At 41.4% G+C, this 16,908-nt stretch overlaps 1 protein-coding gene across 1 annotated transcript in view; it reads left to right on the forward strand.

The window, feature by feature from the left end:
• RSU1 (Ras suppressor protein 1) overlaps positions 1-8,634 on the forward strand; it is a 356,102-nt gene extending 347,468 nt beyond the window's left edge. The window contains exon 10 of the transcript XR_004476195.2: positions 8,068-8,634. The gene's annotated coding sequence lies outside the window, so the exon portion shown is untranslated. The remainder of the gene's footprint in view (positions 1-8,067) is intronic.
• The last annotated feature ends 8,274 nt before the right edge of the window (positions 8,635-16,908 follow it).

The following is a 16,908-nucleotide window of genomic DNA, read 5'->3' on the forward strand; positions in this document are numbered from 1 at the left end:
TTATAAAAAGAATAATCCTGTAATAATTTACTGAAGAAAGGTACATTCACCATCAGATAGTGCTTTTCTTGAACATTACTTGAGAATTTGGGGAGAAAGATATTGCCCTTCAAAAGCAAACCAAAAGCAATACGAATTAAAAACAAACAGAATTAGAGAAAAAGATACACATTAGAATCTTAGTATCTGTCCTAAATCAATGGAAAAGTATATTTGTTTGTATTTCCTTAGCGTTTAGCATGATATTTTTTTAAAAATATTGCTCAGGGCTTCCCTGGTGGCGCAGTGGTTGAGTCCGCCTGCCGATGCAGGGGACACGGGTTCGGGCCCTGGTCCGGGAGGATCCCACGTGCCGCGGAGTGACTGGGCCCGTAGGCTATGGCCGCTGAGCCTGCGCGTCTGGAGCCTGTGCTCCGCAACGGGAGAGGCCACAACAGTGAGAGGCCTGCGTACGGCAAAAAAAAAAAAAAAAAAAAATATATATATATATATTTATATATATATTGCTCAGAAATTTCAAGTGTTACAAATAAAAGTAGATTAGAGAAAGAGCTTACTTTTTAAAACGTAGCTTTTAAAAATTAAATTTAAAAATACACGGAACTCAGCTAACTAAAAGCTTTGATGAACTCCACTGATTCTCGCTTTACCCCTCTGTAGATGGGAATATATTCTGAGCATATAGTAAGTTTTTTTGGATTATAATGATGTGAAAGTATCTTATAATAGAAAAATACAAAGTAGATCAAGTTGGTATTATTCTGATTCAAGTTGCTTTTAGGGGAAAATTGTAAGAGAGCAAGCTATTCTATTTAGAAAAACGTAGCAGACCAAAACCATGGCTCCATTCCGGTACACCACCAACTCACCTGTGCCTTCTGCAGTCATGTTCCAGCATAAGAATTGGAGTTCTGGGAACTCCCTGATGGTCCAATTAGGTCCAGTGGTTAGATGCTTTCACTGCCAGGGCGTGGGTTCAATCCCTGGTCAGGGAACTAAGATCCCACAAGCCTTGCAGTGTGACCAAAAAAAAAAAAAGAACTGGAATTCTAAGTGCATGTCCTAAAACACTGGCAGACCCTGGATTAATAAGAACAAACTAAACAATATTTTGTTTACCTTCTAAGGAAAGAAATGACTGTATTTTGGAAAGGTGGTCTAATAAGGATTGAAATATAAAGGTTTTCTGCTTAACGTGGAGTTAAACAGAAGTTATTCGTGGTTGATTGTTGCTAAAAATTACCAAACACGTTGAAACTGACCACAATGAGTTTTGGTGAACATTCAGTCTAATCCAGGCAAGTAGTGACCTTTCAGAAAAGGAGTACGGAGTTTTTAATCCTTTTGTTCGACGATAGAAAGTGAAGGGGTGACAGAGCACAGGCAGACATTGGGGATATTGTGGGTTTGGTTCCAGACTGTCACAATAAAGTCAATATTGCAATAAGCAGGTCACACAAATTTCTTGGTTTCCTAGCGCATAAAAAAGTTATGTTTACACTATACTGTTGTCTATTAAGTATACAATAGCATTATGTCTAAAGAAAACAATGTACTTACCTCAGTTAAAAAATAATACTGTTCTGACCAGCGTGAGGTGATACCTCTCTGTAGTTTTGACTTGCATTTCTCTAATGATTAGTGATGTTGAGCATCCTTTCATGTGTTTGTTGGCCATCTGCATATCTTCTTTGGAGAAATGTCTATTTAGGTCTTCTGCCCATTTTTGGATTGGGTTGTTTGTTTTTTTGATATTGAGCTGTATGAACTGCTTGTATATTTTGGAGATTAATCTCAGTGGAATATTACTCAGCCATAAAAAGAAACGAAATTGAGTTATTTGTAGTGAGGTGGATGGACCTAGAGTCTGCTATACAGAGTGGAGTAAGTCAGAAAGAGAAAAACAAATACCGTATGCTAACTCATATATATGGAATCTAAAAAAAAAAAAAGGTTCTGATGAACCTAGGGGCAGGACAGGAGTAAAGACTCAGACATAGAGAATGGACTTGAGGACACGGGGAGGGGAAGGGTAAGCTGGGACAAAGTGAGAGAGTGGCATGGGCATATATACACCACCAAACGTAAAATAGATAGCTAGTGGGAAGCAGCCGCATAGCACAGGGAGATCAGCTCGGTGCTTTGTGACCACCTAGAGGGGTGGGATAGGGAGGGTGGGAGACACAAGTGGGAGGGGATATGGGGATATATGTATGCATATAGCTGATTCACTTTGTTATACAGCAGAAACTATACAACACTGTAAAGCAATTATACTCTAATAAAAATGTTTTAAAAATAATAATACTGTTGGAAAAATGACACTGATAGACTTTCAGTGTTCCTACAAACTTTCAATTTGTAAAAAATGTAATATCTGTGAACTGCAATAAAATGCAGTATGCCTGTACCCCACTGGCATTAAACAGTTCTAATCTACAACGTGTTTCCCCAGTATATTTACGAATTAAAGGCTCACTGGTTTAAGCTAATCTCAGAGTGCAAATGCCTGCTGGATGGGATGAACCTCTAGGTCCTACACAGCTTACAAGTGTGGTTGTTAAACCTTTATTTGTCTTGGATTCCTTTACATTCTTAAACCTTATTGAGGACTCCAAATTGCCTTTATTTATGTCGGTTATCTCTCTCAACATTTATCATATTAGAAATTCAAACTGGGAATTTTTTTAGGACACAAGAGTGCCTAATACACTTTCCGTGAGCTGTCAGAGCAGCAAAGTCATCACACAGCATGTGGTCTCTGAAAAGCTCCACTGTAGGCCTGTAAGAGAATAAGAAAGAAAAAGGCAAATAGCATCAGAGTATTTTTATCAGAAGAGTTTTGGCCTCATGGACTTGCAGAAAGGGACCCAGGGAATTCCAAGTGTCCTAGATCTCAGGTTGGAGCCACTGTCTTCATATAAATGTTTTCTTAATCTAGTCCCTTTTGCATTTTGGAGGCAAAGGAATCACTGGGAAGGGGGGTGGGTATTGATTGAAATGCAGATTTTAGGGTCCCATACCGAGAGATTCTGATTCAGTTGATTTGGGATAAGGTTCAAGAATGTTCCTGATTAAAAATCACGATGCCCAGAATTCCCTGGCGGTCCAGTGGTTAGGACTCAGTGCTTTCACTGCCGAGGACCTGGGTTCAGTCCCTGGTCGGGGAACTAAGATCCCGCAAGCTGCAGGGCGCGGCCAAAATAAATAAATCACGACCCCCGCTCCTCCTACCCTTCACCACCAACCCCACTCCTTGTTATTTTGACGTAGGGGTCTGAAAATGCACTTGACCAACCCTGCCTATATCTCATGGTTGTTAATATTCATTGTCATCAAATTTACCCTGAATATGCACACTGGTGTTCTGGATCAGAGAGGGATTTCATATTAAATACCTCATAGTAAATAGTAAGTTCATCCATTCTTCTTGGAACAGTCTTACCCCTGAGGTGATGTGATGAGTGTCAGGTCCCTCGTCCCACTATGGACATAAATCTCTCCAGAAGCCTGATAGCCTGGGTGTCCCTGCTTTTGTGACCTTGAGAACTCTCTAAGTTCCAGGGGCCATTCCTTTTTTTTTTATTGAAGTATAATTGATTTACAATGTTGTGTTAATTACTGCCATACAGCAAAGTGACTCAGTTATACATATATGTATATATTCTTTTTTGTATATTCTTTCCCATTATGGTTTATCATAGGATATTGAATATAGTTCTCTGTGCTATACAGTAGGACCTTGCTATTAATCCATTCTCTATATAAATGCTTACATCTGCTGACCCCAATCTCCCACTCCATCCCTCCCTCATACCCCTCCCCTTTGGCAACCACCAGTCTGTTCTCTATGTCCATGCTTCTGTTTCTGTTTCATAGGTAGGTTCATTTGTGTCATATTTTAGATTCCACATGTAAGTGATGTCATATGGTATTTGTCTTTCTCTTTCTGACTTACTTAGTATGATAATTAGTAGTTGCATCATGTTGCTACAAATGGCATTATTTCGTTCTTTTTTATGGCTGAGTAGTAGTCCGTTGTATATATGTACCACATCTTCTTTATCCATTCATCTGTCGATGGACATTTAGGTTGTTTTCATGTCGTGGCTATCATGAATAATGCTGCTATGAACATCGGGGTGCGTGTATCTTTTTGAATTATAGCTTTGTCTGGATATATGCCCAGGAGTGGGATTGCTGGATCATATGGTAATTCTATTTTTAGTTTTTTGAGGAACCTCCATACTGTTTTCCACAGTGGCTACACCAACTTAAATTCCCATCAACAGTGTAGGAAGGTTCCCTTTTCTTCATTCCCTCTCCAGCATTTGTTATTTGCAGACTTTTTAATATGGCGATTCTGACTGGTGTGAGATGGTACCTCACTGTAGTTTTGATTTGCATTTCTCTAGTAATTAATGATGTTGAGCATCTTTTCATGTGACTTTTGGGGGCCATTCCTCTTTGAAATGCAAATATCTAGGGAGCTAGCACTCCTGTCTTCAAGACACCTTTGACTTAGCCTAGAGACCTACTCAAGAGCTGTAACTATTATATTTGGTCCACCTGGGAAGATAAGAAAATAGAGTACTCTTTCAAATCAGGGCAATTAACTAGACAAATGGCTACGTATCAAAATCCCCTGAAGAGTCTTAAAAGGCTATGGAAACACAGAAAACTTCCAGGGAGATTTTCTTTCTCCACACCTATTTACCTGGAAGGAAAAGGAAAGAGAAACTTTCTAGCTGATCTAGCTGATCTAACCTGCAGTCACTTGGATTTTGTGATCTAGCAAATTCAAAAGTGCCTGTCGTATCAATGGAATATTGAGATGTTACAGAACCTGTGCAAAACCCTGGTGGATTTAGGTAGTAAAGTGTCCATGTGTATGAATGGATATCCAACAACAAGGATTGTCAGGAAGGTGGGGGACAAGCCCGTAAATAAGGAGTAAAGGGAGACTAAGCAATGAGCAGGACCACAGAAGCAGTCTGGGAAGAACGTCATGGTCACTCTTCTCCTTAGGCAAATGGCCTTTTATAGAGCAGCCGTCATGCTCTCAACACTGTCACGGATAGTGCCGCCTGCGATCCAAGCCAGAGGAGCCCCTGCACCAGGTCCTGCCCTTCAAAGGGCCCCACTTCCTGCACTCACATACGCATGCACACACACACACACGCACGTGCGCACACACACACACACATTAAAGAACATCCAGGCATCCCTGACATGTGGGGTCTGGTGCTCAGGGCTGGCAGTGCAGGACCCATAACTGTAAACATCGTTCTTTTTTAAAAATAATTTTTGGGCTTCCCTGGTGGCGCAGTGGTTGAGGGTCCACCTGCCGATGCAGGGGACATGGGTTCGTGCCCCGGTCTGGGAAGATCCCACATGCCGCGGAGCAGCTGGGCCCGTGAGCCATGGCTGCTGAGCCTGTGCGTCCGGACCCTGTGCTCCACAACGGGAGAGGCCACAGCAGTGAGAGGCCCGCGTACCGCCAAAATAAATAAATAAATAAATAAATAATAATAATTTGTATTGGAATATAGTTGATTTACAATGTTGTGTTAGTTTCTGCTGTACAGCAAAGTGAATCAGTTATACATACACATATATCCACTCTTTTATAGATTCTTTTCCCATATAGGTCATTACATATTATTCAGTAGAGTTCCCTGTGCTATCCAGTAGGTCCTTATTAGTTATCTATTTTATATACAGTAGGGTGTATATGTCAATCCCAATCTCCCAATTTATCTCTCCTCTCTTCCCCCCACCCTGGTAACCATAAGGTTTTTTTTCTACATCTGTGACTCTATTTCTGTTTCTTAATAAGTTCATTTGTACCATTTTTTAAGATTCCACATATAAGTGATATCATATGATATTTGTCTTTATCTGTCTGACTTCACTCAGTATGACAATCTCTAGGTCCAGCCATGTTGCTGCAAATGACATTATTTTGTTCTTTTTTATGGCTGAGTAATATTCCATTGTATATATGTACCACATCTTCTTTATCCATTCCTCTGTCGATGGACACTTAGTTTGCTTCCATGTCCTGGCTATTGTAAATAGTGCTGCAGTGAACATTGGGGTGCATGTATCTTTTCAAATTATGATTTTCTCCAGGTATATGCCCAGGAATGGGATTGATGGATCATATGGTAGCTCTATTTTTAGTTTTTTAAGGAAACTCCATACTGGTTTCCATAGTGCCTACACCAATTTACATTCCCACCAACAGTGTAGGAGGGTTCCCTTTTCTCCACACTCTCTCCAGCATTTATTGTCTGTAGATTTTTTGATGAAGTCCATTCTAATCGGTGTGAGGTAGTGCCTCATTGTAGTTTTTTAAAAAATAAATTTATTTATTTTATTTATTTATTTTTGGCTGCGTTGGGTCTTCATTGCTGCACTTGGGGTTTCTCTAGCTGCGGTGAGCAGGGGCTACACATCGTTGTGGTGTGCGGGCTTCTCACAGCAGTGGCTTCTCTTGTTGCAGAGCATGGGCTCTACGCATGCACTCTTCAGTAATTGTGGCACGTGGGCTCAGTAGTTGTGGCTTGCAGGCTCTAGAGCACAGGCTCAGTAGTTGTGGCGCACAGGCTTAGTTACTCCACGGCATGTGGGATCTTCCCGGACCAGGGCTCGAACCCATGTCCCCTGCATTGGCAGGCAGAATCTTAACCACTGCACTGCCAGGGAAGCCCCTCATTGTAGTTTTGGTTTTCATTTCTCTGATAATTAGTGATGTTGCGCGTCTTTTCTTCACATCTGTTCTATCCATTCTTGATGCTAAGACACTAACACTGTTAGTGTCTTTTCTTGACATCCATTCTTGACACTAACACTGTTCAGGCCCTGCGAAAGCACTTCGCATCTCTTGCTCTACATCCTTGAAACAAAAGGCAGGTATTCCTGATAAATGTTTGTGGGTGGCGTCCCTGCCAACATGAGAGACAGACACTGCTTCAGAGCACAGGGACAATTCCGGCAGCCAAAGAACTTAGGTACAAGAAGAGAGAAATTAACATGTCCAAGCCTTCTCAGATACTATCAGGGCGATATAGTGTTGCATCGGGAAATCACATTTCTCAGCAATGCTGAACATCCTTTTTCCTGCTTCTCTTCTTGTTCTAATTTGTGGCCCTAAAGATACCCATGAATTAATGTGGAACTTGCTGTAGTTGTACATGGCAGCTGAGGAAATTTTTGCAGTATTAACTCATGTTTCTCTTACCTTTGTATATATGTAGCTCTAATCTACCATTATTATTTTATTTATTTATTTTTTGCGGTACGCGGGCCTCTCACTGTTGTGGCCTCTCCTGCTGCGGAGCACAGGCTCTGGACGTGCAGGCTCAGCGGCCATGGCTCACGGGCCCAGCCGCTCCGCGGCACATGGGATCTTCCCGGACCGGGGCACGAGCCCGTGTCCCCTGTATCGGCAGGCGGACTCTCAACCACTGTGCCACCAGGGAGGGCCTAATCTGCCATTATTACTTCTGAAAATTAGATGTTGTTGCCACTGAGAACAAAGGATTTAAGTCATTTGCTCCCAATTCAACGTCAAGAGTTTAGGTATTGACAGATCAAGGACACCTATGTAGCAATGCCTGGCTGCAAGGGAAGTGGTGAAAGTGAATATTTGGTATTTGGGGCTCCTATGGTATCCTGTAGGCTTTGCCTCCTTCCAGTTCCCACACGGTGAATATTAGCCAAGTGTAGAAAAATCATCGTATTTTTTCTGAAAATCGGGACCTACGGTCACTTTGAAATGAGTCTAGACACAACCCCTCTTTTAGTATCTTGATGAATCATTCCTGAAGAAAAGAGAAGGTACAAGAGAATGGCAGAGGGTAAGTTCTTTTTTCTTTTGAGGAGATATGAAATATAGGCTGAGGTTAGATGCCCAAAGACCTAAGTGTTCTGTAATCTTGCAAGGGTCCCTTCAGCTACCTAGGGTTCAGGCAGTTCATACACAAAGTGAGAGAATTGAGCAAAATAATCTCTAACTTCTCTGTGTGCACTAAGAAATAATATATCATTCTTTTTCTCCAGGGGAAGTATAAAGTTGAGTCAAAGGCTGAAATGGAAATAAAGCTAGAAGTTCTCTCAAACAACAAGTACTGAAGATGCATTTTTCTTTTTACAGCCAATTTTCCATCTCATGTGGTTTTTAAAATAATGTAACTGTACTATATATCAGTGAAAAAGAATAAAATATCACTGCACACATCAAATTGGATGCATCTCAGAAAATAATATTGAGTGAAAAAGATCAAGTTGCAGAAGAATTCAGACAGCGATTCCATTTATATCAACTCAGAACATTTGCGACTAAACCACCCACTGTTTGAGAATATCAACATAAGTGCCAAAACAAGGTAAGGATAACCCAAAATTCAGGGTAGTGGTTTCCTCTAGGGAGGAGCGGTATGACGTCATGGAGTGATGCACAGAGGCCCTCAAAGGTGCCAAAAACATTGTATTCCTTATCTTGGGTGGTGGGCACGTGGTGGTCAATGTTATTGTCATTCACTGTACCTTATGCACATATTGTTAATTAAATTTTTGTATCCATTCAGTTTTTAATACGAACAATTAAAACTAAGTTGAGAACATGCATATTTTGATTCAGAGTAAATTTTTCTTCTCTATTGTGTGTGTTTCCATGTTCTTTATTTCTTAACAGACTTTCATGTTTAAGTAAATAGATATTTCACGAGAAACATGAAACAGAACCTTGTGCTTTGGGAGTTCTTCATATAAAAACAAAACAGCATCAACAACACAAGGTGAGAAAACATCAACAAATATGTAACAGGTACCTTTGCTAAACAAGGACTGTATAAACGTGGATTGCGTGAGTTATGCCTTTCTGCAAACAGAGAACTTTGGTGCCAGATTTCTCAAGCATCACCCTCTAGAGATATTATTAGCTCCTTACATTTGAATAACACAAATTCCCTTTATTCACAAATATTGAAAATTAGGGCTTACTCGTCCCCATTTCCTTGATCATGCAATTACTCGTTTTTAAATATCATTTTCCAGGCGCTGCTTTGCAAGAACTATTTTGCAAAAGAGCACCAGGTTGTGTGAATGTTGAATCTGGATTTCTTGGCCGCACTGTTGGACCCGGGAGGCTACTGCTAGTAGATGGGTGACTTTTCAGGCTTTAGAAAATGCTTAATAAGTCGTTAGACCCTTACTGCAGTTGGCGAGGCTTCTCAGCTCATAGACGATAAAGCGTCTAGTGAGGGAGGGAAAACAACAAAACAACAGTGAGGTCTAAGATTTTATTTATTTTTTCTTAAGATTTCTTTTTTTTGATGTGGACCATTTTTAAAGTCTTTATTGAATTTGTTACAATATTGCTTCTGTTTTATGTTTTGGTTTTGGGCCACGAGGCATGTGGGATCTTAGCTCCCTGACCAGGGATCGAACCTGCACTCCCTGCATTGGAAGGCAAAGTCTTAACCGCTGGACCGCCAGGGAAGTCCTGAGGTCTGAGATTTTAGAACTGTGAACTTTCCCCCAAATTTAAACACCATCAACAATGACCATTATGTTCCCTGACATACACACACTCGACCACACTCCCTCCTTCACCCACCAAATCCCAGCATGATCAGATCCTGGGGGTCACGTAGGGGTGTGTGTGTGTGTGTGTGTGCGCGCGCGTGTGCGTGCGTGTGTGCGCGCCTGTGTGCATGCACACGGGGATGGGGAGGGAGATTGAGAGGGAGAGAGAGATGAGCTTCCTTAATCATGTTTCATTTCTCTATCCCCCAGATTATATACAAAGAAAATAGTCTCTTATCTCATGTGAGTACATAGTAAAATAATTTTAATTCCTTGAAATTCAGTCCCTAACACTAGTCATAATTAAAATGAAAATAATTGACTCAGCTGATTTAGACACACCCACAATAAATTTTGGGGTTTGTCCTATCTGTGAATGTTTGCAGGAATGCGTTTCAAAGGCCAAAATCAAAGTAGCTCACAGCCATTTAGCCTAGAAAATGCAAAAGAAAGCCGTTTCCTTTCTTATATCTCGTTGCTATGGAAAGTTTCACAGTCGGGATATGCACCCTAAACTCTTTCAAAAATGGAATAGACAATGCAATAAAAGTGAAATTCATCTTTGTTCTAAACATATAAAACAGAGGCAGCATTTGATAGTAAAATTTATAGGATTTCTTTTCTATTAAGATGGAAAATAAGTTGTCTCCATTTGTAATTTTTATAGAGACAAGATTTCTTTTGCAGTTGTTTGAAAATACAGTGACAAAACTGGATATAACAGAGAGAACATACATGACACCTAAAAATGGATACAGAGAAAGACATACATAGTGACTGAAAATACATGCCTGAAAAGATGTCCACAGAATAATGACTTGAGGAACCTTGTTATTCCGTGGGTTATTGCCAGATTGCATTTGTTTAGACTGAAATGAAAGTGGAGAACCATTAAAGTGTGTAGAGAAACAAGATAATACCTGGTAGGAACCCAATCTTATGTGCAAGTCAAATTAAAGGACCCCATGATCAACACGGTCAAAAGCAGCTGACATTTCTAACACAAATAAGGTCTGAAAATTTTGGTGGAATTGCTTATACTTCTATTCAGACTCCCTGAAACAGACCCTATTAAGTCAAACTAAATTGTACCAAGTGCCTTAAAGAGGTGCCTGTCTGTTTTAATTTTCCCGACGCTTCTAGCTGGGGCTTGGTGTAATAGTGATTGTATAGAGCTATTAGGAATGCATCTGATAGAAAAATGCAGTTGTCAGCTACTGCTTTATTATTTTATTGCTATACAATAATTTCTCTCATGACTATTGTTACATAAAATGATATATTGGCTACCAGCTCAGCTTCTAATTAAGCAACAGTGAAATTCTATACTAATATTGGACTTAAAGGGAAGATTGTGAATGCATTTATCTTCAAACTTACCTAATTATTGTTACTGTACCATTCAGGACATAAAGAAATCCACTCTATGAATGAGTTTTACAGTGCAATGCAGTTTGTATTATTTTTTTGAAATCTAATTCTTTAAACTCATTGGGTTTTTAAAACTTACCTTCCCTTTAAAAATATAGTTTAGAATGAATTTATAGGCAAGTAAGACATTTTCAGGCACTTGTTTTTGCATGTATTTGAAAAGTAGGTGCTATAGAAATGTCATATTTCATTAATAATATGTTTTGATTTGGATGTGATGAATCAATCAGAGAAACATTGAGCAGGTAAAAATTAATCTAAAGGAAATGGGGAATTCTTTTACAAATAGGCGACAGCTTCCAAATTAGCTAGAAATGAAAATAGTTGGTTAGTGAAACACAAGGAAGCAAAAAAAAAGAGAAAGGATTGATCACCAATCTATCCCTTGGTTCACTTGTGTCTATTTTAGGCACACGGAGTTTTCTCTCAACACCAGCTCTTTTCATTTCCATCTTTGTACGCCATAATTTGATATTTCCTGGCCCTGACCATCATAATCATTAAGCTGCTTGCAAATGCCCAGGTGACCTCTACCCACCTGAGTTCCTGCCTGTCATTCTGACCACTCATTCATTTCCAAAACTGCTAATGTTCATTCTTATGCTAATTGATCAAATACTATGTCAGCTCCATCTGGGCTCCTGTTGTTACCCTCAAATTGTTTCTTTTATTTTTTATTTGTTTGGCTGCGCCGGGTCTTAGTTGCGGCATGTGGGCTCTTAGTTGTGGCATGCGGGCTCTTAGTTGCGGCATGTGAGATCTTAGTTCCCTGACGAGGGATTGAACCCCGGCCCGCTGCATTGGGAGCATGGAGTCTTAACCACTGGACCACCAGGGAAGTCCCTCACATTGTTTCTTTATGTTTAAGCAATGTATTTCCAACTTTGTAAGCTATCATAAAATAAGTACATCCAGATACTGCTGGGGGCTTTGCATATAATGTCATTTAATCAGCAACATTGCTATAGGGTAAATATAATTTTTTTCTGAGTCTGTATGCATATATATATGGAGAGAGAGACGGGGAGAGAGAGTGCCAAGCCTCAGAAAAGAAAATGACTTGCCTGAAGGTCTCACAGCTTCCAAGTGGCAGAGGCAGGATTTGAACCCAGGACTCACCAACTTTGCAACAAGTGCCTTTAGAGGCCTTAACACGGTTTGGTGGAGTTGTCAGCCCAGTGCCTAAGAAAGCAAAGCGGTCTGCTCAAGGACCATCTAAAGGGAAATAAAGGGTGGTGCACTAAGGATAGGACGGGTTAGCACATTTTTAAGTGAGGCCTGTGATGTTTGAGAAGTTGGTGATGATGTCAGATGAGTCTTCTGGGGTATCTGAGTGGACAGCAGACTACGGGTCAATGAAAAAAAAGACTGGGTTTAAGGCTGTGGTTCTCTACTGGAGTGATTTGCCTTGCCTCCCTCCCCTGCCTTGGTGAATGTCTGGAGACCCTGGGAAGGGGGTTCCTACTGGCATTTACTGGGTAGAGGCCAGGGATGTAGCTAAAGCTTCCACAGGGCACAGGGCGGACTCCACAACAAAGGATTGTCGGGCCCCAAATGTCAATAGTGAGAAACCTGGGCTAGGGTGATTTGAAGGTCTGAGTGCAAGATATTGCTTCACCGGTCTATTTCAGTACCCTGGTTTTTCTTTGTGGAGCCAACTGTTTTCACATAATTATTTCCAGTGAGTCTGATTTCAGTTATTTCAAAATGAATGAAGCGGTCTTCACCTTGTTCATTTCTGCTGGGTTGATAGCTGATTCGCTGTTATGCAATAGTTGCAGAGTCTTTAGTGATCTCTCTTCCCTCAAAGTCCTTTGACTCTAATGACTTTGAAGTAACCTCTAACTTAGAAACAGCCCTCGGCTTTGTCTGTGATGGAGAGAACATCCTCACTCTTTCCATTGTTTTTAAACCAGAGGTAATAGAACACCAAAATAAAAAGGGGGGGGGGGGCTTCAGCTACAATCCTCTCCCACCTTTTCTATCTGTGTGAAACCCTGTAGAAATCTGAGATGCTATTATAGCTGGTGGCAGGAGACAGTTTCTCAGAATGTGATATCATCAACACTGTCCAGTCTTTAAGTGGACACTTCCTCTTCATTCTCTGTACGTTTCTTTTCAGGACGCCACAATGAAATCATTCCTTTTCACTCCAAGATGGAATCTCAGACATAGCGAAGTATTAGCAGCTTACATATTCATCCGACTTTTTGTTGTTGTTGGAAGATAAGGTTTCTTCTGTGTCGAATATGAAAAGGCATTTTAATGCTATCTCTCTGCCTTATTCTCCCGTGCTTTTCCCTCTACATGTTACCATTATTCATAGCAATGCCCTCTCTTCTTTTCATTTTAAATAGTGTGGCTTTGAAGCTGGGCAGACCCTGGTGGAAATAATCAGGGAGGATTTCATAGAAATATTGCTTCTATGGCAGCGTTTTCATTCCCTTCCTGACAGACTGGAGGAGAGCAGTGTTTGACGAGAATGTTTACTGCTCTTCTTTATCAGAATCCTCTCCGCTGGAGTACTTGAGAGATGAATCAGAAAGAAAGTATCTTTGTCTCCCCATTTCAGCCCTTGATAAGCCATTCACTGTAAAGGATATTGATTACGATCTTGCATGGAGAATAGAGCAGAAGGACAGAGCGAAGCAGTTCTTGTTGGCGTTGCCCATTTTCCCTCTGACGAGCTGCTGCCTCCACAAAGCAGACCTCGCACGGAGTCGGGGGGGGGAGCTCAGTGCCCTCATTTGCTAGAAAGAACGCCAGCCAACCCTCTGACCACCGCCACCTCCGTACAAGGTACTTGAGGCTCTACAGATAACAGAGCAGAACAGCGACAGGACTGATACCGAGCAGGGCCTTGTGGGGCTCCTGGGCACAAAGCCCTTCTGTGTCCCCCATTTCTTTGATTATAGCAAATAGCCTTCATTCAGCCTCCATGACCTTCCCTGGGTTCCAACGGGGCAGATTCACGCAGTTGTTAATTAGGGAAGGGAGGGGATTTGAGACCAGGGAGAAACAGTTAAGAGAAACAATAGTGCAGCCTTGGGGCAGGGTCCTGGTTCCCCATCAAGGGATACACACAACAATATCTTTGAGCTGTTTTGCAGAGACTGAAACCCCCTCCAGGTGGGAGAAGTTAACTGTGTGCTGCCCACAAGCATGTAGACCCCAGACCAGCTGGAACCTGAAGGTTGATGATGCCGACTCCCACTTACCTCACCACCAACCAGTCAGAAAAATGTCCACGAGCTGATCACGGCCTCTTTGAACCATGACTATAAAACTTCTCACTATCCTCCCCAAGTTGGGACACATACAGTTTTTCGAGGCAGGAGCCGCTGTGTCCCCCTTTGCCTGGCAAAGTAATAAAGCTCTCCTTTTCCACTTCACCCAAAACTCCGTCTCCGAGATTCAGTTCAGCACCTGTGTACAGAGAAGCTGAGCTTTGGGCATCAGGACTACCAGGAAGATCAGCTCTTCAACAGATAGTTATCAAGTGCTCACTAATAACCAGAGGAATGAGGACTGTGTCCAATGGTTCACGTGCAAAGGATGTGGTCTGCTCCAGATTTACACCCATTGTTATTGCCATCATAGTTAAGTTCAAAAGGCCTGCAGCAGTGCACAATATGTTAAGGTCAAGAGGAAGTACAAGACACTTAAGTCAAAACCTTCTGATTCCCGGGTAACCCCAGGAAACTGTCGTCGACACGAAGGAGCCAGAGCCTGCTGGTGAGGTGTCTCATGTGCTCTTCCTAACAACTACTGTAAAAGTCACCTGTGTCTACATCCCCCTCCCCCTGGCTTCCCCACCAAAGACTTGTTCTAATCCAAACAGGCACTCTCTTGCCATGTACCGTTTCCCCTTTGCTTGATGTTTCTCTAGCAGTGTTTCACCTTTGTTCTTCTAATATTTACTGAGCACTAATTGCATACCTGGCTTAAACATCCTGACATTTGCAGAAAGTAGGTACCATTAGTAGCTCTCGTTGCACAGCTAAGAGACTGCGATTTGGACAGTTAGCAGCTTGCCCCGGATCACACACGGAGTAAGTGGTGGCACCGAACTTTAACCCCCGTGGTTTAACTTCAGACTCAGTTGTGTCTACTGGCAGACGGGCTTCTTCTGCCCAACCAGAGACGTGAGTCAGTGTTTGATGGACATCTTGAGCCCCGAACCATCCTGGTCATTATCGCTATGGGGACCTGGAAACAGTCTGAGCCATGTCCTTACTCTCTGGGGTTGTTGAAGGTCAATCTGCATCTGCGTCTGCATCTCAAGTCCATCCTCTACGTCTGCATCTCTACTCTACCTCTTAGAGTCCGTGCCTAGTTCCTTAGTTTTTAGTAGAAAGAGCTGAGCCCTGACTTACAGTAAGGAGTCGTGAAACTAGAATCAAAGTCAAAATTTAGGGAAAACGCTAGGTTCCTTTCTAAAACAAAGTACACCATTAATAAATTAGGGATAGTTCCATTTATTTACAAATTCACGTTTGACATTAGGTAAAAGGGAAACACAGGGGCACCTAACAGGAGCCTGGCTTCTCTGCTATTCCCACCTCTAAGAACGAGTATGAGGTAGCTTTCTTCTCTACTTCCTGAGATGCCTTTCCAGTGGTTTCAGCATGTTGTTTTCCAGGAATTTTATTGGAAATGCCTATTCTTTGTCTTACACATGTTTATTTCCCCATGATGCTTAATTTAAATGACTTTTTTTTTCCTACTTTGGTCCCTGGATAAACCTTCATTGTGTTTAGAGAAAACTGAAGGCCCCTGTTGCTAAAAATAAGAGAGATGAATCGATAGTTAAACGTATTGAATAAAAACATACTCGGCTGAATGTGAGAATAGCAAAACATAAAAAGCACCATTATAATATATTCCACTTCCCTTAATTTGACACTAAGCTGCTTGCTTTCCTTTATACATAGTCAACATCAGCTCCCCAGAAGGATGGTCGTTAAGAAACAAGCTGTTAAATATTAAAGCTGTATCTATGTAATTGAATGTTTTTGGTATGGCTGTGTTCTAAATATATGCTATCAAGATACTGTTCTGCAAAGATATTTAATTACTGACATATAATCATATTACTGCTGTTTCTTTAACCAAGCAAAAATATGAAGTGCTAGAAAGAAAACAGTTTCATTTTCAACAACATCTTATTAATCTCAGCAATAAAACCAAACTCAAATCTCCAAATGAAATCACCCCCTTTTTTTTTTTTTTGCGGTACGCGGGCCTCTCACTGTTGTGGCCTCTCCCGTTGGGAGAACAGGCTCCGGACGCGCAGGCCCAGCGGCCGTGGCTCACAGGCCCAGCCGCTCCGCGGCACGTGGGATCCTCCCGGACCGGGGCACGAACCCGTGTCCCCCGCATCGGCAGGCGGACTCCCAACCACTGCGCCACCAGGGAAGCCCCACCCCATTTTTAAAGAAAGCACTTCTCAATTTGGTAATCCTTGTGTGGTGCTGAGATAAATGGCTATACTTAACGTGTTAAAACGTTCCCACAAATAATGCACACAATAAAAGTTAATTATGCTCGTTTTATTACATCAAAATAAAATCTAAACTATGAAATTCACAAGGAGAAATATTTCATTGTCAACTACGGAGCACTGTTATAGATGTTTATGACCATAACATTTTTAATACCAGAGACAATTTGGGAAGATGTTAAGGCAATAATCAGATAATAATAATATCTTTCATTTGTATAGCGTTTGCACAAATTCACCAACATTACCTCGTTTTATGACAGCAGTGCCGTGAATTAGGTGAGGAAGATATTGTTACAATGATTTTACACGTGGGGAAGTTGAGGCCATGGAAATGTATGTGACTTGTAGTTCACATGGCAGGTTAATGGCAGAACTGG

Source organism: Orcinus orca, chromosome 2, assembly GCF_937001465.1.
Source record: "Orcinus orca chromosome 2, mOrcOrc1.1, whole genome shotgun sequence".
In the NCBI taxonomy this organism is placed as follows: Eukaryota; Metazoa; Chordata; class Mammalia; order Artiodactyla; family Delphinidae; genus Orcinus; species Orcinus orca.